This window comes from Cupressus sempervirens, chromosome 10 (genome assembly GCF_028749045.1).
Source record: "Cupressus sempervirens isolate cs-2001-9-10 chromosome 10, ASM2874904v1, whole genome shotgun sequence".
NCBI classification, from domain to species: domain Eukaryota; kingdom Viridiplantae; phylum Streptophyta; class Pinopsida; order Cupressales; family Cupressaceae; genus Cupressus; species Cupressus sempervirens.
In genome coordinates this window covers 576887214-576912254 of record NC_143127.1, presented here as the reverse complement: position 1 = coordinate 576912254, position 25041 = coordinate 576887214, and the positions used below count along the sequence as shown (strand labels likewise).

At 36.1% G+C, this 25041-nt stretch overlaps 1 protein-coding gene and 1 pseudogene across 2 annotated transcripts in view; both read left to right on the top strand.

Moving 5' to 3' along the window:
- The window catches only part of TAF2 (TBP-associated factor 2), a 234990-nt gene that overhangs the window by 115577 nt on the left and 94372 nt on the right, over nt 1-25041 (top strand). The gene's annotated exons all lie outside the window — the stretch shown is intronic.
- Nucleotides 7618-9063, top strand: LOC149535184 (protein disulfide-isomerase pseudogene; annotated as a pseudogene).

Sequence of the window (25041 nt, the reverse complement as noted above, 5' to 3'; positions counted from 1 at the left end):
CCAGAGCCTCTGTTGTGAATACTCATCACAATCTCAAAGATGATATGCCAACTTATTGCTATTGTGGATGCTAATGCTTTGCCAGATTCATATATTACGATGCTTTCCCTTCAATTTACCATATGCAATGATAGAGGTTTGAATGATAACTCTTCAGGCGGGAAAAAAGACAAGTCCAGCATGAGTACAGGATAACTTTCAACATCTCTAAAGTGCACTCTGTGTAATTATACACTCATATATACCAGGCTATATGCACGTAAACTTCTTTGTTTTATACAAGTTCAAATGTCTTTGTAGATTATAGCCCCATCAGCAAAAAACTCTCTACGAGAATGCAAATGAATTGATTGTTACAAATGCCTGCTGTGCATATTGCTGCTGTCTTGGATATTCTCATTATTTTGGTCACTCGTATTCTTTCATAGGTTTGTCTTTGACCTCAAAAGGCATTTGCAAATTGTTTATGTCAGTTTTGTACCACTACATAACATATAGCAATTGAATAATTGATCTAAAATATCAAACACTCAATTCCTCTCTTGAAAAGTTAATACTCATGAAGATATGAGAAAAACTCCAATGTTCCTTACACCTGTGGATACTAACTCAGGTATATCAATGTGATTTGTTGGTTAATCACGTAGGCGGCCTTATGTTGTTCATTCAAGGATGTTGGACTCTTGTTGTGATGGTGATGAATCTAGCTTTGTCAAATATATGAGTGCCATATGATGTTGATGGTAATCGGGTGTGACTGCCAATGGTGTTTCTCCTTTTCTAACTTTCTAAGAATGAAATTCGACTACTACACTACTTGCTACTCTACTCCTACTCCTATGAATGGAAAGATTAGCAAATGGATGGGGATCGAATCTAATGAAAGCGTACCAGCGGCTCTACCTCCATAGATGCAATCATTCGTGGGAAAAAGATTAGATTACCACGTAAGGCTTCCTAAGAAGTCGCTAGGGTTTATGGATCCCTATCAAACATTCACTAATATCACCATACAACTATCCATCTACTCTTACTCTTACTTAACAACTTTCTTGAAATAAAATCTACTTTAACAACTTCAAAGGAATGTAACTTTAACTATTGGAAGTAGAAACCATGCAATAACACAAGTGTTCTTAATCGCCATGCAAGTCACAACAATGATAAAGAGAAGCAATTTTGGTATTATCTTAAGAAACAATTTTTTTCAACCCTTTACAAATGAGAGAATGGCCTTATATAGAGGCCAAAATTACAACCAACGGTAGAGATGAAGAGGCAAAATCAACGATCCAAATTGAATCCTAGAAACTCTAATTAGGGTTGCCACCCCATCGGCCAATCAGAAGACGCCACCTCATCGATGTACCAATGAAAAAAAAGGAAAAGTGGCGACCAATGAGAAGGCACCAAAATGGTAGCCAATGAGAATCAAACACCTATCCTACCCAAGAAGGGGAATTTGCCACTTGGGCTTACATCAAATGATCTAATATAATTCTACCCTTTTCTTTCATCGTTTTAGCCAAGGCAATGAACTTGGCTAGCCTGTCGTTGATTCTCTTCATGGGAGGGCAAACCATGTGCTTCATCTTGAGCTCAGCTGAAGTCGTCATGTTGCTTGCTGCTTGCAGTGTCTTCTCGTGATCCTTCTCATATTCTTCCGCATATCTGATAAAGGCATTAAGGGAGGCAAGGGTGCCCAAATGTTTCTTCTTGATGGCAACCTTCCCCAACTCATCCAATCTTGATCCAAATTATGTTTGATTGACGTCCTCCTGTTTGATATATTCAAAATCAAGTGCAACCCCAACATCGCTCGTCATGGTTGAAATGGAAGTGTCAATGCCTGGGCTGTGTTGTGCAATCTCATTCTGTATTTTTTCAAGCATTCTTAATTTGATAGTCAAGGCAACAAACCAAGACTCCACTGCACTCATTCCTCCTCCGTCTAGCAACTTGGCTCTTTCCAAATATCTCTCCAGTAGCTCGATAAATGCCTATAGCCTGGGAATGCCTTGACGGGAAGGAAATTTTTCCACTCTTCTTCAAATGTTCAGAATTTGTCTCTAATAGCCACCAATAACTTGAACGTTGAGATAATGGAAGGCAAGAAATTCCGCCCATCTTGGATTGTATCGTGGATCCAATCCTTGACTTCATGCAATTGAGCCGATATCTCTTCTATGTTGCTCCCATTGTCTTGAGGAAGGGTTGCCTGATGCAACTATTGGATAGGCTGGCAATCAATCCAATACTTGTTTTCGTCCTCCAACCTTACAATCCTCTTGTTCGCCTTCCGCAACCTTTCTCTAATTGAAATCATGCCTTCTTGGATCTCCTCACACTCCATGTCATCCGTGATTCTTCCCAAGTTATGCTCTACTATCTCATACTCCTGAACTACAATCTCATCCACTGCCTTGCTAACCTTTGGTATAGCGATTTGAACTTTTCGGTGACCATCATTGTCGCTCTTGATTACCCTTTTCTACCGTTTTTGCAATTTGTTTCTGTATCTCGCTATCTTTTTTTTCCACTAACCCTTGAATATATTCAACTGTTCGGACAATCACCACCTCGCCTCTTGGCATAAGCATTTGCCTTAACCATAGTGGTGCCGTGCATCTCCCCAAATCTGGATTTGATTCGACTAACAAAGCATCACCAATGGCCTCAAGTGCCTGGCTTACTTGCTCAATATCAATTGGCTAATCCTCTTCTTCACTAGTGATTGTCACATCATCTCCATGTTGGTTCTACGAGAGTGGAGAGTACTCGGTACTATTACTGTAACCACTTGATTCCGAATCATAGCTCACCTCTACCATGGCCCCGTATCCCCTTGTATTATCCTCTTAGCCTCTAGCCTCAATTATGCTCTCCCTTGACGGTGCTGCATTTTGTCTCTTTGCTGGAAGTTCCTGATGTTCTTTGCTTTGCTCAACCTCCAAACTTCTTTTCTTGCTCTGAAATACTCTTTGTTGTTGGCTACTGCCCTTACCTTTCTATCCGAATGACTATGTTGGACCTTCGTTTGGTTTCATCTTCTCATAAGTAAGGCGTACCCTCTGACTTTGTAATTTCCTTAACTTCCCATTGTACCATGGCTCGGTGTGTAGATCAACTATCCTTGTAACTTCCTCCAAGGAAGGATCTTGATGATCATCCCAATCCATTGGACCCAATTCTGTTCCATCCACTATATCATAATCTCCTCTTAGCACATTTTCATCATCTTCCAGTTGATTGGGAATATTAAGGTCTCTCCATCTGATTGCCCTCATCATGCTTATTGACAACCTTGAGAAAGCTAACTTCCTCACATGAAAGTTGTCCTATGCATTGGCCCAAAAATCTTCTATAATAGGAATATGTTTAAATGTATTTCCATGAGATGCCTTGATAAAACCATTTGGATCAAATCCTTGTCTTGCTCTATACCATCCTAGATGATACCATTCTAACTCTTTCTCTGTGGTTGCAAAGGTGACAGGATTGGGGCAAGTATCATTGCCGATTCCAAAGGAGAAGGTAATCCCTGTCTCACCTTTAAGTTTCATCATTTTGTCATAATGCTCAAGTTGCCTAGCCAACTCCATCAAAACTACCTTGTCGGGTGGGTACCTTGGAAGTCTCTTGGACAAACTGTACTTCCTGCTACTCTAATAAATGTTAATTGCGGAAATTGGATGAACCAACTCCCATACTTTTTAACTTTTTCTTTTGCTTCTAATGAGAGCCTCTTAGCAAGTGTCGCTTGTAGTATCCTTACCGTCTTCATGGAAAATGTGTCATAAAACATTTTATAATCTTTGGTGTTGTGCAAATGAAGTTGTGCATAGCACTTATGCACAAAACATTGCCCTGACCCATTACCAATCACTACTAAGGCCTTAAGTCGAGAATTTTCATATAGTCTCACAATTAGATAGAAAAGATAGGATCCCATGTAGAATTGCTTTTGATTTTGCACTGTCCTAAGTTGCAACTCTAAATTTTCCCAATGAAATCATCTCTTTCGATTTTCAATTTCATCAATAATGTAGTACATCCAGTTCTCGAATTGCATACGTTGAGCCACGCCCATGATTCGGCTGAGAAGCACAATGAGATCACCGTACTTCGATTTGAAATCTGATTTGGTGACTCCCTTCTTGCCCTCGTGTAGCCAATTCTGCTTTAGATGAATGAAGTAAGCCTCTTGATTATCCTGAAATAACTTAGCCGCCTGATCCATCATTACCACTGTCATGCTTTTATACTGGAGAATATTAAATACTTCTTCGACCACTTCTCCATCGATGTTGGCTAACACTCACTTCCCTTCATCAAAAATGATGGACTTAGTAACAATATCAAACTGGGATGCACACTCCATTACTAATTTCAAACGAGGCAAGATAGGAGGGAAAGTTGTTGTATGTTCAATTATGCTCTTGTAGATCTTTTTCGCCATTAGGGATTGTCCTTCCTTCAATCTATCCTTCAACTGTATCATGTTCACTATACTGATACTGGTATCACTTATTCTCCTCACTTTCGAGAAGGTGGCCCTAGGCATCATGTCTTTCTTGTCTTTTTTGGTATTTTGTTCCCTTTGGGTTCTTGCTTGCACTAATGTCTACCATCCTAAACACTTATTTTTGCCCCTTTGTTCTAAATGATATAGACTACACAATCTCCAACCTTCTTTATATTGATGGGATCTAGCTTATTTTTACCTCTCCAAGTCCTATCTCTGCACTTATCAATCTCCAAACTTCACCTTAGGGGTGCAACTACCACTTATTTCTGCCTCTTCGTTACCTTAGGATGGACTACACTTATATCTCCCAACTTCAATCCTAGGGTGTTCTAGCTTATTTCTGCCTCTCCAAGTGTCCTATCATGAAATCTACACTTATATCTCCCAACTTCAGCCTATCAATGGAATGATGAAGTGGTGGATGATGAATGCAAGAAGAATATAAGGGAAACGAACCAGGCAAGAACAAGGAATAGAATCCGCCTTTAAAACCAATTTTCACCTCTAAAAATTAATAGAATTTTACCTTAAATCTACCTTTACCAATAACCGGGCCCTCTTCAAATTCGGATCATATCTCGGAAATTTCAAGCCTCCTTGCAAATAATGATGCCCTAGCAAAAATCAGAATTTTGACTTCATTGAAATTTCCCACACTTGCCAAAAATCAGACCTTAAACCACATTGTCCTTTCACCAAATAAAATCGCCCAAGCTGGAAAGAGAAATTGCTGCCAAAGACGGAGAAATAAGATCTCCAAAAATTGCCCTCGGGCAGAAATTCGCCCAAGCAAGAAGGAAAAAAATGCTACTAAAAAAAGGATAAACCTGCCCCAAAAATCACCCAAGCTGGAAATCGCTTCTCTTAGAAGGAAAATCGCACACCTAAGGAGTAAGAGGAAAAATGAATGAGGAAATAAGAGGAGGGGAAGCCCCTCTTATGCCAACATCTTTTTGCCTCTCCAAGTGGGACAACCTGCCCTGAGGGAAAACAAAATTAAATTGGCCCCTTAATTAATGGCCCAAATTTAAATGCAACATTAAAATTACTTAGCTCATAGTGAAATTAGCCCATTTAATTGCTAGTTTTGATCAAAAATTGCAAAATAGAAACAAGGTAAGCCTAGGAGATGTCAAATATTTTATTTAATAACATTTTGGCAATTAAAATATCATTAAAATCAAATTTAGCAAGCGAAAATCAATTTTCAATTCCAATTTATCAATTTGCTTTAACATTTCTAAAATCTTTTAGGCTAAATTTCAACCAAATTAATGAGATTTTGCAAATTAATTCAATTTCGTTTTTTCAATACAATTTCAATTTTTTTTGTTTTAACAAAATAAATCCTTTTCCTAGTAGTCAAAATTCAAACTCAAATTTCAATTTCACTATAAAAATTTTCCTTTTTCACCAAACAATTCAAGATTCTCCAAAATGACTAGTTCTAACAAATTCATTTTGAAAATGCTCAAGCTTATACAATTGTTTCAAATTTTCAAAATTCCATCTTAGTCCAAAATTTTGCAATTTTATCCTGCCAGATATTATTTTAGCAATTGAAAAATGTTGTTATTTGAATTCTGTTCGGCCTAAGGATGAAATTACACACTCCAGAAAATCAAGTTTCGCACCGGGTGAAAAATAAACCAAATCAAATCCCTCCTAGCCCGAAGGTGTCCAAGGTGTAAAATTTTCAATCAAAAATCTGTGGACAACTCCGAAGAATTTGCTAAGGCAATTGAAAAAAGGGAGTCCCCAAAGTTTTGGAGCGATGGTGTGAGAACCTCTGGTTTAACACATAAGGCAAATTTTGACGTTCCACAATGCTGCTAGATAAAATCATTGAATATTTTGCTACTGGAAGAATCATCAAATGTATCAACAATCAGAAATTGCTTTAGACTTTCAAGAAGTCAAATAAATGTCCCTGCTGGCTTTTTCGTGTATAGAGTTGTTGTTTATATTAGGTGGTTAATTTGGAACTCAATGTCTAATACTAATAACTTATTTTCCTTGCACATTGTTGCTTCATCAAGACATAAAAAAGGACCTATTCCATTAGGAATGTCCAACATAATCTCTAAAATGGAGGCAAAATTTTTGGGCTCCATTAGTGGACGTGTGAATTTGTGTGTGTAGAGTTTTGAGACAATGTTTTCTTGTTGAATGGGTGCCCATTTGTGGCATTTCTAAGTATTCTTGAGATATTGACTCGATCAACATTTGGTGAAGGAAGTATACTTCCTTGATCTTTGCATCTTCTAGGGATGGATGGCACCCTTGTTTGAGAACCTCTCTAGAGTATCTTAGACCATATGGTTGGTATGTTGCTCTTGAATTTTGCGTGTATGGCGACGCCTCTGAGAGATTGAGTGTCATGTGCCAACTACTATGTGCTCATCCTTGTTTCATAATCACCCACGTGCATGCTGTGTTGTTTACCCAGAGAACTCGTGTTGTGCATTTAACATATGTTTAGAGTTGGTTCTTTGACCGTAATGTGTTAAAGACCCTGTATAATGGAAATTACTACATTGCATGGAAATGAATAAAGGATTTTTTATTGGGAAATAATACTGCTGCATTCATAAAAATTATAGTTATATATATGATTGAGACCATTAATGGTCCAATGTTTGATGAGTGGGAGTGTGTTCGTTAATATTTTTGGGATGATGTATTTGTTAATGCTTGTGGCCTTTACAACAAAGATCAGCAATAAATAATTAAATATGCAAAAGTAAGCCAAGAGTGGCTACATATTTAATGGTCATATAATAATAATAATATGAAATATAATATTTTATTATATGATAATTCAGTTAAGTGGGAAAGCTTAATTGGCCCCATTTGAAGTGTCATGTCTTTTGGAAGACACACCTCTTCATCTCATAAATATATATATATATATTATATGTGTTGGGTGGTGAATAAGGAACACACCAAAACATAATGTGCAAGTAATTATTCACCACTATTGCACTATACTTCTTCTCTGCCCTAAAATTTGAAAACTTAACATGGTATCAAAGCGGGTTCCTTCTATAAAGCCTAACACCTTGAAGGCAGATCAACACAAGGCAACATATTTAAGAGGACAGGGTTCCTTCTATAAAGCCTAACACCTTGAAGGCAGATCAACACAAGGCAACATATTTAAGAGGACAGGTATGATCATTGAACAAAGTGCGAAATGACAATCCAATGGATGTTCATCCTCTGTCTTACGACGATCTTGATATCGTGCACTACAGATGCATAAGCAGAAGCACGAGGAGAGTCCTCTGTCTTGACCTTGGATGCTACCAATTTCTCTGATTTTGTGTCAAAGCATCCTTTTGTTGTTGTCAAATTTTATGCCCCCAAGTCTGGGCATTGCAAGCATCTTGCACCTGAGTATGAGAAAGGTACAGCCAGTCTAAAAAATAATGATCCACCCATTGTCTTGGCTAAGGTTGATGCTAACGAAGAATTAAATAAAGCCTTGGTTGGTGAATATGGAGTGAGAGGTTTTCCAACTTTGAAAATCATTTGGAAAGGTGAAGCAAACATTTAGGACTAGAATGGTCCTTGTGAAGCAGATGGTATTGTTGAATATTTGAAAAAGCAAGCTGGTCCAGCATCTATAGAAATCAAGTCTGCAGAAGAGGCTGGCAGTCTTATTGGTGACAAGAAAGTGTACATTGTGGGAGTATTCTCTAAACTGGAGGGTAACAAATTCAGAAATTTCATTTTTGTTGCAGAGGAGTTGTGTTCAGATTATGAATTTGGTCATACAATTGATTGTACAGTCCTTCCTTTGAAGGATTTTCCCATTGAACCACCCATTGTTCGACTATTTAAGCATTTTCCTTTGATGAGCGATACGCTGATTTTGAGGATTTCAATATTGAGGGATTTAAAAAACAAAAGAAGTTTGTTGATGAAGCCAATATTCCTCCTGTAGCAGCTTTGATCAAGGACCCTACAAATCATCCTCATTTGTTGAAAGTCTTTAACACTCCAGATTCCAACGCTGTATCTTTTTGAATTTTAGTGAAGACAACGCAGAAACATATATATCTACATATCAAGAGCTAGCAATGTCTCAACAAGGAAAAGGTGTAAAATCTCTCCTGGCTGATCTTGAGGCTAGTCAAGGTGCTTTGCAGAGAAAATTCAAGAAGTACTTTGGTCTCAAACTTGAGGGTGTGCCATCCTTCCTTATTCATGATACGAAATATCGAAAGTTTCTTAAGGAGCAAATTAAGGCAGAAGAAATGGAATCCTGGTTGAAGGAGTACTTTGATGGAACATTAAAGGAGTGCAAAAAGTTCGAGCCCATACTTGAAAAGAATGAAGATCCTGTAAAAATTGTTGTGTCAGATTCTCTTCAAGACATGGTCATAGATTTTGGGAAGAATGTGCTTCTGGAGTTTTATGTTCCTTGGTGTGGGCACTATAAGAAATTGGCTCCTACTCTGGATGAAGTTGCAAATACTTTTCAAAATGAGAGTAACATGATGATTGCTAAATTGAGCTATGTTGCTTGATCTTTTCCTCCGAGAATGTTCTTGCAGGAAAAGGAGGATTAATATCAAAGTGCACAGAGGAAGTTGCCAAATGTCAAAGAGAATCATTTCCAAGAGCATTTGAACGTTTCCAGGTGTATTCTAAACATAGCAAAATATTTTTCTGTTCAAGGTTGAATGTTAATAGGGATATTACATTATCTTCATTTTTGGGTATGAGTTAAAGAATTAAAACTGGTTAAACCATTAATTAATTGTAACAGATTTCCATAAACCATTAATTCTGAGATGAATCTGGACTAAGTAACATAAACAAAAAATTCTCATGGTTTGATAATGACTCGTAACCCCTTGAGAAGTTATTTGTAAACTTTGGCTAGATAACGAGAGGGGACCTTATAGTGTTCACATTGAGAGGGAGTCCTTCCAAAAGTAGTTAAACCTAAACGTTAGAGGGAGTAGATAAGAAACTTGTAAACTCTTCACTAAGGGAGTAGATCACATTAAGTGTCGTGCACCCCAGTGACTTCAATTTGGTTTGACTTAAAATAGTCATGGATAAATTGAGAACTTGCATACGTGGATTGAATCCACCTTAGAGATGCTCGAACTTAAGAGGGAGCTTATATATGGGCCTACTTTCACCTAGTTTTGCATTATAAACTCCTCCTTTGGGGACTCATATGTATAAGCACTTCTTTTATATATATTTTTATGGGCTATGTATTTAGCCAAGACTATATTTAGCCTAGGCTACATTATTGATTGCGTTTGTTATGATCATTGGCTATGTTATAGCAAAGACTAACCTCTTTTATATAGTTGAGTCTATAATTAATTTTTTTGGATATTTTGCTTGATCATTTCTTTGATATGTGAAAATTGTTTGTGTGCATATGTGGCTAAATTCATCTATTTGGTTATATTTTTATGATTTGTGGATAGTGGCAGTCCATGGTTTGAGTCTTCTCGACTCAAGGATTGAGTACTTGGTGGACATAATGTCCGGATACTAGTATTGGAACACTTGGTGAATATCATGCATTTGATATTCAGATACTAGTATGGGTGACATCATGGATTTGATGTCGAATTTAGTACTTGGTGGACTTAATGTTCGGATACCAGTATGGGTGACATCATGGATTTGATGTCGGATTTAGTACTTGGTGGACTTAATGTCAGGATAATAGTATGAGTGACATCATGGATTTGATGTCGGATTTAGTACTTGGTGGACCTAATGTCCGGATACTAGTATGGGTGACATTATGGATCTGATGTTGGATTTAGTACTTGGTGGACTTAATGTCTAGATACCTATAGGGGTGATATCATGGATTTGATATCGGTTGAGTTAGTTAGACTCAAGAGACTAATACTTAAGAGCATATGATGATGACTTTGAGATTTTTTGAGATTTGTATGAATTTTACATCATGAGATAATGTATGGGATATATAATAGATTTGAGATCTATTGAAGTTATGTTTTTGGTACCTCTACCAATTGTGAAGATAGAGAAGTTGAGGTCTATTATAGACTTCAAATTTATTGCTTGATCTTCTTCCCAAGTCCAAGAGGGCGTGTTAATGTTTGTGGCCTTTACGACAAAGATCAACAATAAATAATTAAATATGCAAAAGTAAGCCAAGAGTGGCTACATATTTAATGGTAATATAATAATAATAATATGAAATATATTATTTAATTATATGATATTTCAATTAAGTCGGAAAGCTTAATTGGCCCCATTTGAAGTGTCATGTCTTTTGAAAGACAGACGTCTTCATCTCATATATATATTATATGTGTTGGGTGGTGAATAAGGAACACAACAAAACATAATGTGCAAGTAATTTTTCACCACTGTTGTGGTATACCTCTTCTCTAGCCCAATATCTGAAAACTTAACAGTATTCCTCAGTACATTGTGGCGATTACTCCCTCTTGTGTGACTGATTTCCGTCACAATGTTTTGTGAATGTAATTCATGATTGGTGCTTTATTCTTCTTGGTGGATCTTTCCACATGTAAAGGCTAGCACTGTTTGGGTATTTTCTTTGCTTGGACTAGTAAGGAAAGCTCCTCTATCCATCTCTTTGTGACAGTTGTCATTTTTTATTTATTGTTGAAATGTGCACATTTTTGGGATATACTGTTGGAATTAATAACTATAACATTTGGGTTTTCCCCCTTTTGTTTTATGGTGACTATTCCAGAAGTTTGCTATTGTCGTTTAGTTTTGTGTTTTGTGACTATATCATGTTCAATACAGACCTCCGATAGTATTTGCAAGGGAGAACATCACAGAGAACATAATATAGCGTGTTTGTTGAGTACTTGTAAAGATGTTCATGATGTATTTCAAAAATAAATTGTGAAGTGCTTGTTTTATCCTTTGGTTCTGAGGGTTCCCGAGCGGGGCATTACATTAATGACTAGGCGACTAAAATGCAATAACCGTTACTTCAATTTCCTCCGATCGTCAGATCTGCAACTCATCCCAAACATCCAATGTACTGTACTGTTGTGATTCCCTAGGAAACTCGCGTGGGAATGTTAAATCTGCTCACACCATACTGAAGCTTGGGATTTATTCCTTCAAACTGCTGCCGTACAGCTCACATTCACCTGCTATCTTTGGATCTGCTGTCACAAACCTACTAAAGGCTGTGTCAGATGCTTTCTTGGCCTTGTGTGGCTTCTGTTAGACAATTTTGACTCTACAGGAACCCACACACATAACTACAAGATTATTTGCTGACTCCAATTGCTAATGCGGATTCTAATAGCTGATAGTGCATGAATCTGTAGGTTGGGAGTACAATATTAGGATCTACTATTAAGAATTCTTCTAATCACATGGAAAACCTGATCTTTTTCTTTCATCACTACAATCCACTGAAGCAGTTCATCCTTAGATGATCTTCCATGTTTGTGGATAAATTCACAATAGGGAGATTTCATTCTCAATGAGATAGATCTGAAGCAAACCCTGCAACAGTTCTCCTATTCCAAGCTGGTAGCAAATTGGTCTTGAGATAATAATCTCAAAATGGTTTCCCTCTTACTTTTTAACCTGAAATTTTACCTCCCAGCTATGTTCGAACCATTCCAGGGTTTTCCCTTATTGTCAAATGATATAAAGTTTGTATAATTTATTTAAAATCCTCCTCTTAAGTTTGATCCATGTGAGGGTCCATTTAACATTGGAAAGAGCCATTTTAATGATATAACATTTAGTTATTAATTTCCAAATGAGAAGTGCTGAAGGGAGTGGACATTATTAATATTTTATTTAAGTGATTATAATCAGTGTATTATTATTTTTTTAGTGCTCAAAATAAGCACTTTAATATATATTTATTAATCCCAAAAACATTATAATTATTAATATATTCCTCAAAAATCCATGTCAGAATTTCGACCTTTGTAGGTGCCCTATATGAAGAATGTTGTCCATTGAAATTGTGAGCTAATTGGCAAATCAACTCTAAAATTTAGGAACTTCCTAAAAACTTGGAAATGTAACAGAAACATCTAGAATGATCCTAAAGGTCTTCTGTTGCAATTTTAGTGACTCTCACTCCATTTCTAAAGACTAGGGATTTCTCTTAGAATCTACGAGACTATCAAATATTGACCAAATTAGCTCTCCAAACCCAAAAACCTCGTCATGCCCAGTGAAAAGGTTCGCCATCCATTACATTAGCCTACGAGATCCTGCTTATAGTACAATTCTACTATTTGGTGTTGCGTAAAAACAGGGACTTACAGTCTACCCTCCCCAAAGATTGGTTAAGCAAAGCGAATACAATTTCCAACCAATCAACTGGCCCAAACTAGAATCAATAATGTTCCAAGGGTTGTAGATCATCCCTAGGAAGAAACCACTACATGAACACTATGTCGCTCTTTGATCACAACTAGATTGCCATTACACTAAACCACATATCTCCATAATCAATCTCTCTCACATCACTTTGGAATGACTGTCTATGTAGCTTGGGTACTTTGACCCGTACTTTGTATAGCTTAGTACTTCTAGCACATGGCAATGGTATTGACCAAGTTCCACCCAATCGAAAACTACACCACATGATCCTGATTGAATACTATGAGTAAGGTGCTGGAATCTAAAGAGGCAACGGGTAACAAAGTGGAGCCACCACTAATAGCGAAGAGTAGCTTAAGATGAGCTAAAGCAACTTTGAATACTATGAGTAAGGTGTTGGAATCTAAAGAGATGACGGGTAACAAAGTGGAACCGCCACTATTAGCTAAGGGTAGCTTAAGATGAGCTAAAGTAGGTAACTTGAGTAGCCCACAAACCACACCAAGTTGAAACAATATTATCCCAACGTGTTTATCTTTTAAGTTTTCGTGAACCAGAATAACATTGTTAGAACATCAGAAATCTTCAAAAAATATAAAATAGATTGCACCATTATTTACCTTGGGAAAACCCTCCTACTCGAGGGAAAAACCAAACCACACCCAATAAATAGATCCCTTGATTTAGTGCTAAAGCAAATACACATATCTCAAGCTTTTGATTATTAACAATCTACAATCTGCCTTATACGAAGATCTATCACTTTGATGTCTCACAAATAGTATACTCAATGACAATGACTCGACACATAAGCCTTCAGTTTTCAGGTCATATACGAAAAATATTGAACTCAAAAAATTCTTTGACTCATCCAAGATACGAGCAAAAGACAACTTTCCTCAAAACTTCATTGTCCAGAGACAGAGTAGGTATTCTTCCAAACATATGATGAAGTTGTTCTATATATCCAAAACAAACAATATAGGCTTCTCCTTGTTGTTACCCATCATGAATCAATGACAATTACAAAATATCTTCCACCGATGACTTGTCCACGTAGGTTGCGAATGGTAGCTCAAAAGATATACATGGCAATTTTATATTGAATTGAAGCTAAATGACACTCGTAATAAACTTCGTAGAATTGAACCGATGACAATCAGGACAAGGTGACCATAATATCAAGTCATCTAAAAACGATGCCATGTCATTGATTGTTGTAGCTCCAGTTTGAAAATAGAATTTCTATCGAAAAATGCCATAGTTTTTGAAGGAAAATCTTTTACAGTTCTTGACTGATAGCCTTTTTTTAAATGCAAACAACCTAGGCTTCTTAATAGATCTTGCTATTAGTTTGCCTAAACACCCTATTGAACTAATAACAAAATGGACTCTTAAACTGATAGGTAACAAGCTAAGGAAATATGTAGGCTTTCTAGAAATTGAATTAAGGTTCTCCAATTTGATTATCATAGAAAGTATGAATGCCAACATTGGTAAACCTAAGCCTTTAAAGATTTGCCTTAAGGGAAGGTCATTCATGATAGAACTGAGATTCGTAGAAGGATATTTCATAGAGTACCCAACATTAGCATCTCTAATCCTGAATTGAAGTGCTTCTTTTCTTTATCCTCCTTTGGACACATAGATTATCCTTAATAAGGAAAGGTGAGACTTTACATTGTGGAATACCATGTAGGGTATGATTCGGAAAATGGAGAAATATGAATGGTTGCGCCGTCACTCCCCTTGGTTATAGTGGGAACTATTATCTTGGCAGATCAGTGGGGTAGTGCCCTCCTTTTAGCTTAGATAGAGTTAGAGAAAGTTGTAGCCAAAACAAGGGCGAGCAAAGTTCCAAGCAAGATCTTAGCGAAAATGCGGAGGAAGAAACCATAGAGGTAGGAGGTAGGGACTCTAAAAGGAATAAGCCTCAGAAAGATATAGCAAGAATACTTAATAAGGAAGATAGAGGCTTAAGAATTGAAACAAGTCAAAAGAGAGAGGAAACGAATTATGGAGGAGGGGATAAGAGGAAACTTTATATCCATCAAGCCCTTCAAATGAGGAAATTGATACCCAAGCTAGAGCGGAGGAAGAGGTTAGTATCATTTTTGAGCTTTTAGGTGAGTTTATAGTTAATGAACTCATGAATGAATTTATAGATGAAATTTGTGATGAGGAAAAATTATTGAGACAAAAGGTATTGTTGATAAAGGAAATTCTAGAAGGTGATGATCCAATGGAGAAAGAGGATGTGGAACAATTGTTAAAAGAACTAGAAGATTGGGAACTAAATGGTTAGGAATATTTGGGGATAGCCACAACTCAGCGAATCAAGAATAACCTTGATTGTGCAAAAACAAATAAAAAGAGGGGACGAAAATCCCTACAAAAACTCAAAATGAGGGATGGATGTGCTCATGGTCAATCCAAATTAATTGATATCTTTAATGTAGGTAAGGGGAAGATCCTTCTGAAGTTGCCATGAATAGCCTAGTTTGGAATTTTAGGGGTTTAAATGCCACTAACAAGTAGAGGGTCTTAAAATGTTGCATACAAAAAACAAAAGCAGAACTCATTTTATTACAATAATGAAGCTATATAGGAATGATCTAGAGGGTTTAAAAAAGAAGCTTAGATTTAGGGAGATATGGGAATCTCCAGCTAGGGAAGTCTCACGAGGTTTGGCTTCCATATGGGAGTTGAGGTTTCTAACTATAACATATTTAGAAGAACATGGAAATTGGAGTTGTGGGTTAGTGAGAAGCTCCCAAATGAAGTTAAACTTAATGATTTTGAATGCGTATGGCCCTATTCAAAATATGGAGAAAATAATAGTTTGAAAGAGATTAAAAAAATTAAATATTTATAAAGGAGAGATTTCAGTCATAGGAGGGGATTTTAATACTATAACTAAGGCATGAAGAAAATGGGGAGTAGCTTAGAAAATCCCTAAAGAAGCAATAGATTTTAACAAATGGATTAATAGAAATGGACTAATAGATATGGCCACTTCCAAAGATAGCTACACCTGGAATAATAGGAGAGAAGGATTCAACTTTACTACGGAGAAACTTGATAAATATCTTCTAAATGGGGATATTGCAAATATACCATTCACTCTAGAATCAAATGTGAAATGCATCTCAGGTTTGGATCGTTACCCTATTGAATTACACATCATAAAGGTAAAATAGCTAGAGAATTGTCCTTTCAAATTTGAGCAAATGTGGTTTAAGGATGAGGGTTTTCTAAAGGCGATAGAAATACGGTGGAATGAAGTTGTGATATCTGGGTCTAAACTTTGCCAAGTGGTAAACAAAAGAAAAATTATTAAGTAAAGGCTTAAGGTATGGAATCTTGAACACTTTGGGAATATATGTGAAAACAAGGAAGAATTGGAGAATCTAAATAAGAAGGTTATAGAGAAAGGGATGAATTTAGCCTTATATGAAAGAGAGAGGTGCCTAATGAAGGATTATGAAGACATCTTAACCTAAAAATAACTGTTTTGGAGATAAAAATCAAGAGAAACATGGCTTGATGTAGGGGATAGAAACACAAAATTCTTTCACAACAACACAAAACAACATAAAATAGCTAATAGAATCACTTGCATTCAAAATAAGGATGGGGTAAAGCTAGAGAACCTAGATGATATTGCAAAAGAGGTAGTAAAGTACCTTGAAGAAATCTTCAATAACAACGTTAACCACAACCTATGGGCACAAGAAAGCATCATTAAGAACATCCCAAAGCTTATCTCCAAAGAAAAAATAAATCACTATTAGGAAAATTTGCCTTTGAGGAAGCAAGTATGACCCTTAAGCAAATGAATCCAGATAAATCTCCACCGGCAGATGGGTTTCCGATATGTTTCTTTCAAAAATACTAGGACTTCATAGGGATGGAGGTAATTGAGGCTTTAGAAGGGGTAGAAAATTCTTGAAGACTTCTCAGGGAGGTGAATTGTACCTTTATCTCCCTTATCTCGAAAAAGGAGAAATAAAAAACGTTTAATGATTATCATCCTATAGTTCTTTGCAATGCTCTCTATAAATTATTTACTAAGACTATGGCAATGAGAATTCACGAACTTCTCTGAACTTTGATTAGCGAGGAACAAACATGGTTTGTATAGGGTAGATCTATATTCGGTGGCATAATTATTGCCCAGGAGACCATCCATACCGTTCAAAACAACAAAGATCCTAGTATGTCAACTAAGCTAGATATTTAAATAAGGCATATGATAAAGTGGATTGGGTCTTTTTGAGGAAGTGCCTCGAAGCCTTTGGGTTTGCAAACAATTTGAGAATTTGATCTTCGGATGCATATCCTCCCCAAAGTTATCAATACTGGTAATTGGATCACCGTAGGGCTTTTTTGGAATACGTAGGGACTTAGACTGGGGGATTCGATATCCCCTTGTCTTTTCATCTTAATGGTGGAAGCATCAAGAAGATCAATAAACAATGCCAGGTATGAGAAAATTGTTAAAGGATGAAGAATCACTAGTGATCAGGGTTCAACAACACACCAACTGTTTGTTGATGGCAGTATGCTTTATGGACAAAGTACCATAAAGGAGGCAAAAACTTACAAAACAATATTAGGTCAATATACAAGTGCATCAGGTCAAGAGATTAACCTCGAGAAGTAAAAAATCTTCTTCTTTAATATCTATCCTAATGTGAAGAAACAAATTTGCCAAATTTTGAATTTTGAAAGAGGAAGTTTACCTTGTAAATACCTATTTCTCCCTTTCGACAAAGTGACATGTTTGACAAAATTATGGGATCAAATAATAGAAAATATCAAAAGAAAAATGGATTCCTAGAAAGGATTATGGATCTCTTCAATGGGTAGTGCAATGGTGGTACAATTTGTCCTTTCAACACAATCTATTTATCAATTATCTTGTTCTAATCCACCTAGAAAAAATAGAGATGAAATGAATAGGCTCCTGAACAATTTCTTTTGGCAAGGAATAGGGGGAAAGAAAAAAATTTCCTTGTTAACTTGACCATGTATGCAAACCTAAAGATGAGGGAGGTGTAGGGATCAAGGACATCAAAATCCAAGGTAAAGCTTTAGGAGCTATACTAGTTTGGAGAACGTATAGGAATCCACACCTCAAGTGGGCTAAGATCCTAATAAAGAAATATCTAAGCAATATTGATCCGATCAACATATTCAAGGAGAAAACACCACCTAGAGGATCAAGAATTTGGAACTTCACGATGGATTGTAGATCTTCCATCCTAGATAGATTAACATGGAACCTAGGGATGGGGGAAGAAGATTTTTTTTGGCAAGACTCTTGGGGAGGATATGGTGCTTTGGAAAAGAATGATAAATCCGCACAATTAAGGTTGACACTTGAAGCTAGATGGGGAAAAAGAGTTCTTGAAACGACAAGCCTAAAAGTATCATTTCAACTATCTTGATTTTCAGCATGCCATGTTTAAGAATGTCTAGTAAAGATTGTTAAAGCACCCAATGGAAGCTAAAGGGATAATTTAGAGGATAATGTTTTACTCTCTTCTTCGTACTCTTGGATTCGATTTCCAAGTCAAAAGAAGCACTGTTAGACTAAGAAAATTCTCCTTTTCAAATCTAGTATCTTGGGAACTAAAATAATACAAACAGAATACAAACGAACACTTGGAGGTATAAAAGGAAAATGGTTCTATTCTAGGAAGACACGTGGATTGGGTAATACAAGTAAGACAAATACTAAGGGAGATATTATGTGACCTTAAAGGATAAAGGGAAAGAGTGGAAATGGAAGGATTTTAAGGATATGAACCTCCCACCTAAGGAAGTGAAAGATCTAAAAAGAACCTTATCAAATAGGAAAGTAACTTTCAATTTTGGCAAAGACAAATTGATGTGTGATGAAACCAAGAGTGGGGAATATAACTCAAAGGAGGGGTATTAACACCTCAGGTCTCTCTAGAGGAGCACATAGGACTCCCTTCGTATAACATTATGTTGGAACAAAGCCTGTCTACCTAAGGTAGGATTTTTCACCTGGTTAGTTTTAAATAGGAAGGTCTTTACCTTAGAAAGATTTAAGAAAATGGGATACCAAGGCCCAAGTAGATGTCTTTTGTGTGAAAATGAGGAAAAATCGATTGACTACCTTTTTTGCATTGCTCTTATTTGAGTCAATGTTGGAAATGGCTATGTTCTCAGCTGGGGTGGTTATCAACATTTCCAATAACTATAATGGGTATGCTACGTTCTTGGCTCCTCCTTCAAAAGGATAGTATTTATAGCTCTTTACAGATATACAAACCTTCCATACTCCTGTTGGATGTATTGAAGGAATGCAATCGAAGAATTTTTCAGGATAAGAAGATGAATGTAGAAAAACTTCTCATTAAAATTAAGACTTCTATCATTGAACTTACCAACATTCGGGTTTTGAATAAACAAAAGGAGGCTACAATGTCTTATTGGGATGAAAAAATGAGAGGCTAGTGGATAGGTCTAAAATTACCCCCCTTTATAGGAATTGGGGGGGGGGGGAATCTTCAAAAATAAATCGAGAGATGTGTCAATGGAAACCACCCAAGGAGGGTTGGTTTAAACTCAATTTTGGTGGAGTTTCAAGAGGGAATTCAGTTAGAGGAGGCGCTGGTTGTAGTATTCATAACTCAGAAGGTATGGAGTTAGCAAAGTTAGCAAGATTTATAGGAATAGAAAGTAATAATTGGGCGGAATTAACACCTTTAGTTAAAGAACTTGAATTGTGTAAAACTATTCGTTGCAAAAATATAGAGATTGAAGGAGATTTTGCAATTATAATAAATGCTATAAGGAAGGGATCCCTTATCAATTGGAGACTGGACTCAATTTTATCTAGAGTCTTCTCACTATGTTAAACCTTTGACAAGATCACAGGCAATCATATATATCGAGAGGGAAATCAAAGAGCGGATGAATTAGCTAATATTGGTATACTAGAAGGTTAGGCATAAGAAGTCAAAATTTCAATATAGGGACTCCATATGTATTAGGGATGGTTTGGATTTTTTAGAATTTCAACTATAGTTTACATTGCATTATTCCAAGGAAGATTTTAGGGGTCTTTCTTTAGCTTTTACCTTTTGCCTGCATTTCACATCCAAAGATTGGATAGAGAGATTCGTTGTGGAAGAGGGTGGTAGAGATTGAAAAAGTGAGTTTGAGGTGAATTTGGAGGTTATGGTGTGTTCCAGTTTGGACTCGATTGACATTCAGAATGTTGGGGCTCCTCTTTAAACCTATTTTATGTCAATGAGTGACATAGGTTTATTTTTGGTAAAACGTCCTTTGGTGTAACAAAATGATAATCACATTGCTTAAGAAATGTTTTCTTAGCTAAGGAATGACTGCTTTATTTGATGTAATTTTGAAGATATAGATTTGTATTTTATTTTTGTTAAAGAAAATGCTTGAATTACTTTACTTCTTGTTTTTATGCCCTTTTTGTATTAACCTTTCGTGATTTTTCAGAGCTTTATCCTTAACATAAGTGCAAGATGTAGTGCTTAGATAATATATAGACCCTAATTGAAGGCAAAAAAAGAAGGGAAGGATGAGGAACAACCTAGAAGGAGGGTTGAAATATGTAACTTGGGACTAATAGATGATTATCCAGAGGTATCCATGTACTTAATGATGTAAAAAGGCTTAGGTCGTTTCTCTATTAAAAAAACAAAAAACAAAAAACAATAGAACCGATCACATGATTAAGGAAGTCATTTTATATTTGATATAATAGAACGCAAAATATCTTTGAAGAAAAGAAGCAACTCTTGAGAGAACAATAACAGGGAATCAAAAAAATGGAAGGGCATTATAGCAAGTTGTTGAATGAAAAGAATAATGAATACAGTTCATCATTATAGGTATGAATGAATTCTCTCACAACTATAACAACATTAACACTCCCTCTTATCAAGAGCGATCATTCATATGTTAGAACATAACAAGTACAAAGAGCTATAACAAAAAATAGTGCCAATAACAAAATCTCAATTTTTTTTTCTGCATAATAATTTCATCTTAGCATGACATTCACCATGGCTACTCCTAGAGGGCGAAAAAGAAGAAATCTAAGTCATGGAGTCTCACACATGACTTCCACCATGACTACTTCCAAAGGGTGGAACAAGGGTTTTCACTTCAAACTTCTTTTGCAAAGAAGAATGCATTAACAAGGGATTGCACCTCAAACTTCTTCCTTGTGAAGGAGAACTCATCAACAAGGGGTTGCACATCAAACTTCTTCGTAACAGAGAAGAACTTATTAAAAAGACTTCTTGATGATAAGGCTCTCTTTGAGATAGATATTAATCTTCTAACTTCCCAAGTTAGATTGCATTTGAATCTTATATCAACCTTCTAACATCCTCATATAAGATTGCCTGGAATGGATAGACAAATTTCTTCATGATGGAGATTCCCTCGCAGCAGGGGCAGCATCCTCACTGCATTGATTCTGATAAGAAAATAGATATTATTCCAATGTTGACCAAACAAGGAGTTTCAGTAGTTACATTGTTACACAAGCTAATTGATTCTTAGCAAAAGGATTTCACCCTCTCCTTTTGCTTCTCAACCTCCCTCTAAATGTCATTTCTTCCTCGTTAAAGAAATTGAAGTTATGTGCCATCAACTCAGTCCCATGGTTCCTTGAATTACTTACGTAATATCTCATCATCTTGATGCTCCTCAATCCGACTAGGAAGCATTTTGAAGAGATTAGTAATAGTTCATAAAATTAAATAATCATTAAGAGATACAGATCAATGCTAAAATCATTTACTATTCCTTGTGTTATAACATGAGTTATATTGACTAGTGAAAAATTCATGATCAATATTCAAAGGTTGAATCATAAAATACTTCTCTTTGTTGTCTAATAATCTTCCTCAAGAAAGATCTCAACACACACAGAGATAAGGGTCAATACACATCCATCTGTTTTAACAATATTGAACAATAATCATAGACCAACATTCATATGATGATCATAGCATTGCATGCATACTATATCAAACAATGAATACCAACAAAAATCTCCTTAAAGAATACTTCTCATAAACATGAACAATCCTAAATCTTGAATGATCATAAATGAACCAAGAAGACCTGTCCATTACTTGCGGCAGTCCTAATAGAGTAAAATCTTTTTAATTTTGTTTCTCTCTAAGGGTTACTCTTCTTCTATGTTTCCATTTTCTCTCTTTGTTTATTATGGAAACTTTCTCTTTCTCACTCCAGGATGTTTCTATTTCTCTCTCTTCATTAGTTATAAAAACTTTCTTGTCTATACTTCTATATATAGATCATTTATGATATCTGTTTAATAACACATTACTTATTTTACCATAATATGACATTAGAGCTATATTTTTCAAAAAGTAATAATTTCATTATTGAAAGTTTCTAATTTGTATTTTGAAATAGGTTTTGAAAATCTTTTCTTCATGAAATTTTAAGACTCCAAAAATTTTCAACATCCTTTGCCTGGGTGTTCAATTTTTTTTTTGTAGGGATATTTTGTAAAATCTGTCTAGGTTTTCTGTATATTTTCCTTTTCTTTAGGGGGCTTTTCTTCTGTAGGTTGTGTGTCGTTTGCCTTTCCCTTGACTTTTTGGCATTTTTGGCCTACATTTGATGTGGTTTTTTTGAGCCCGTCTTTTTGCAATATCGTGTCCTTTTTCTAGGGGCCTTTTCAACCTTTTTTTTTGCATATCCTCTAAAAAATGTGGCGTCTAGGGTGTTTTAAACACTCAGTCTTTGATTTTTGTCCAGCAGTTTTGTCGTCCACCACTATTTTACTGTCAAATCTGCCATATATTGGGTTTCTCAAAAATGGCTAGGGTCTCCAGCGAAACTTCTCATATTATTTGTTGTTTTGAATTTTTTTTTGGAGATTCTTGGTGGGTTTATGCAGATCTCAACTGGGTCAGACTTCTTTTTTTGGGAGCATCATTCTTTGTGCCTTGATTTTTGAGCCAGCGGATTCAAAATCTAATTTCAGATTCTTTCAAAGCTTTTTGAGCTCTCTTCTAGCTGTCCTTTCATTTTTGCTAGGTCTTCTGTCAATTTGCCTCAAAGTTTGCACCTTTTCAGATATTCATTTTTTTTGCATTAAAAATGTGTCATGGCATATGTCACCAATCTTCTCTTAGAAGGCAGTCAACGGTTCAACGGAAAGAACTATAACACCTGGAAGCAGAGAATGATGATGATCTTCGAGTAACGTCACCTTGAAGCGTTTGTTTTGGGTACCGGTACTAGTCCTACCACAGTAAATGCTACCACAGACCAATATTGCAGAACATACAAAGCGGGTTCGCTTTCAAATTTTTTGTTTTGAAGTTAGATTGACCATTAGGGGAGGTTATTAGGGTAAAATTTCTCTAATTTTGTTTCTCTTTCTTCCATAGATGTACTTCTATTTCAAATGTTCATTCTTCTTCTATGTTTCCATATTCTCTCTTTGTTCATTATGGAAACTTTGTCGTTCTCTCTTCAGAACGTTTCTATTTCTCTCTGTTTGTTCATTATAGAAACATTCTTGTGTATACTTGTATATATAGATCATTTATGATATCTGTTTAATAACACATTCATTATTTACCATAATAGGTCCAAGAATATTTAGCGTACAAAGAATATCTCAAGGTTTGCGAGTTTTGGTTTTAGATCTTTTCTTTAGACCCTCTTCGATACCATGTTAAGTTTTCGTGAACTAGAATAGCATTAACATAAAATAGATTGCATGAGTATTGACATAAATATCAGAAAAACATAAAACGGATTGCATGGGTATTCACTTTGAGAAAACCTTTGTACTGGAGGGAAAACCTTAGCCTCATGAAGAACCCTCAATCATGAACGATCATAACTGAGCCAAGAAGGCCTGTCCATAACTTGTGGTGGTCCATAAATATTCACTGTAAATAGAATATCTCAAGGCTTACGAGTTTTGGTTTTGGATCTTTTCTTTAGATCCACTCTGATACCATGTGTAAGTTTTTGTTATCTGGAATAGCCTTTAACACAAATATCAGAAATCTTAGAAAAAAACATAAAACAGATTGCACTAGTATTTACATTGAGAAAACCCTCTTACTCGAGGGAAAAACCTAGCCACACCTGAAGAATACATCCCTTTATTTAATGGTAAATCAAATACTAATATCTCAAGCTTTTTATTGTTAACGCTTAACAATCTAACAATCAGCCTTATACAGAGATTTATCACTCTGATGTCTAACAGATAATATACTCAATGAGAATGATTCGACACATAAGTCTTTAGTTCGCAGACATGACTCTTGACTTGTTTCTCAGATATGAGCATGACACAGCTTTACTCAAAATGTCACTGTCAATACATAGAGTAATCGTATTCTCCCATACATCTGACAATGCTGCTCTCCAAAAGAAAGAGTATAGGTGTCTCCTTGTTGATTGCAAAGGGACATTGCCATCACCAATCATGAATTGACGATAGTTACAAAGAATCCTCTAGCAATGATCTGCGCACGCAAACTGGAAATGAAAGCTCAATGGATACAAGGGGCAATTTATATTTAACTGAAGCTAAATGACACTCATAATAAACTTCATAGAATTGAACTGACGGCAATCAAGACAAGGCAACCATAATGTCAAGTCAGCTAAAAACGTTGCTGTGTCATCTATTCTCAATAACAATAGAACCAATTAATCATGATTGGGGAAGTTGCATGATATCACTGCTGGGTGGTAATAAGATCTGGAGGAAGCCATTTCATATCTGATAGAATAGAATACAAATTATCGCTGAAGAAAAGAAGCAACTCTTGAGAGAAGAATAACAGAGACACAAGAGTTGGGCCATAAGCCTCTCATCCTCATGTTCCTCAATTGACTCTTCAACCACATTCTCTCCCTCACTGTCACAGGCCTCTGAATGTTGATCAAAATTCTTAGAATTCACACCATCTGCTGAAATGTGCTCCAATTTGTTTGCTTTCCCCGTTTAAGTAACACTTGTATCTAGGGTCCCATTTTTCTTTGAATTTGAAGCACAAATTTCTATGCCTCAAATCATTCTGGGACTCATCATTGGTTTTCTCTAATTGGTTTCCTTTACTCCTCTGAAG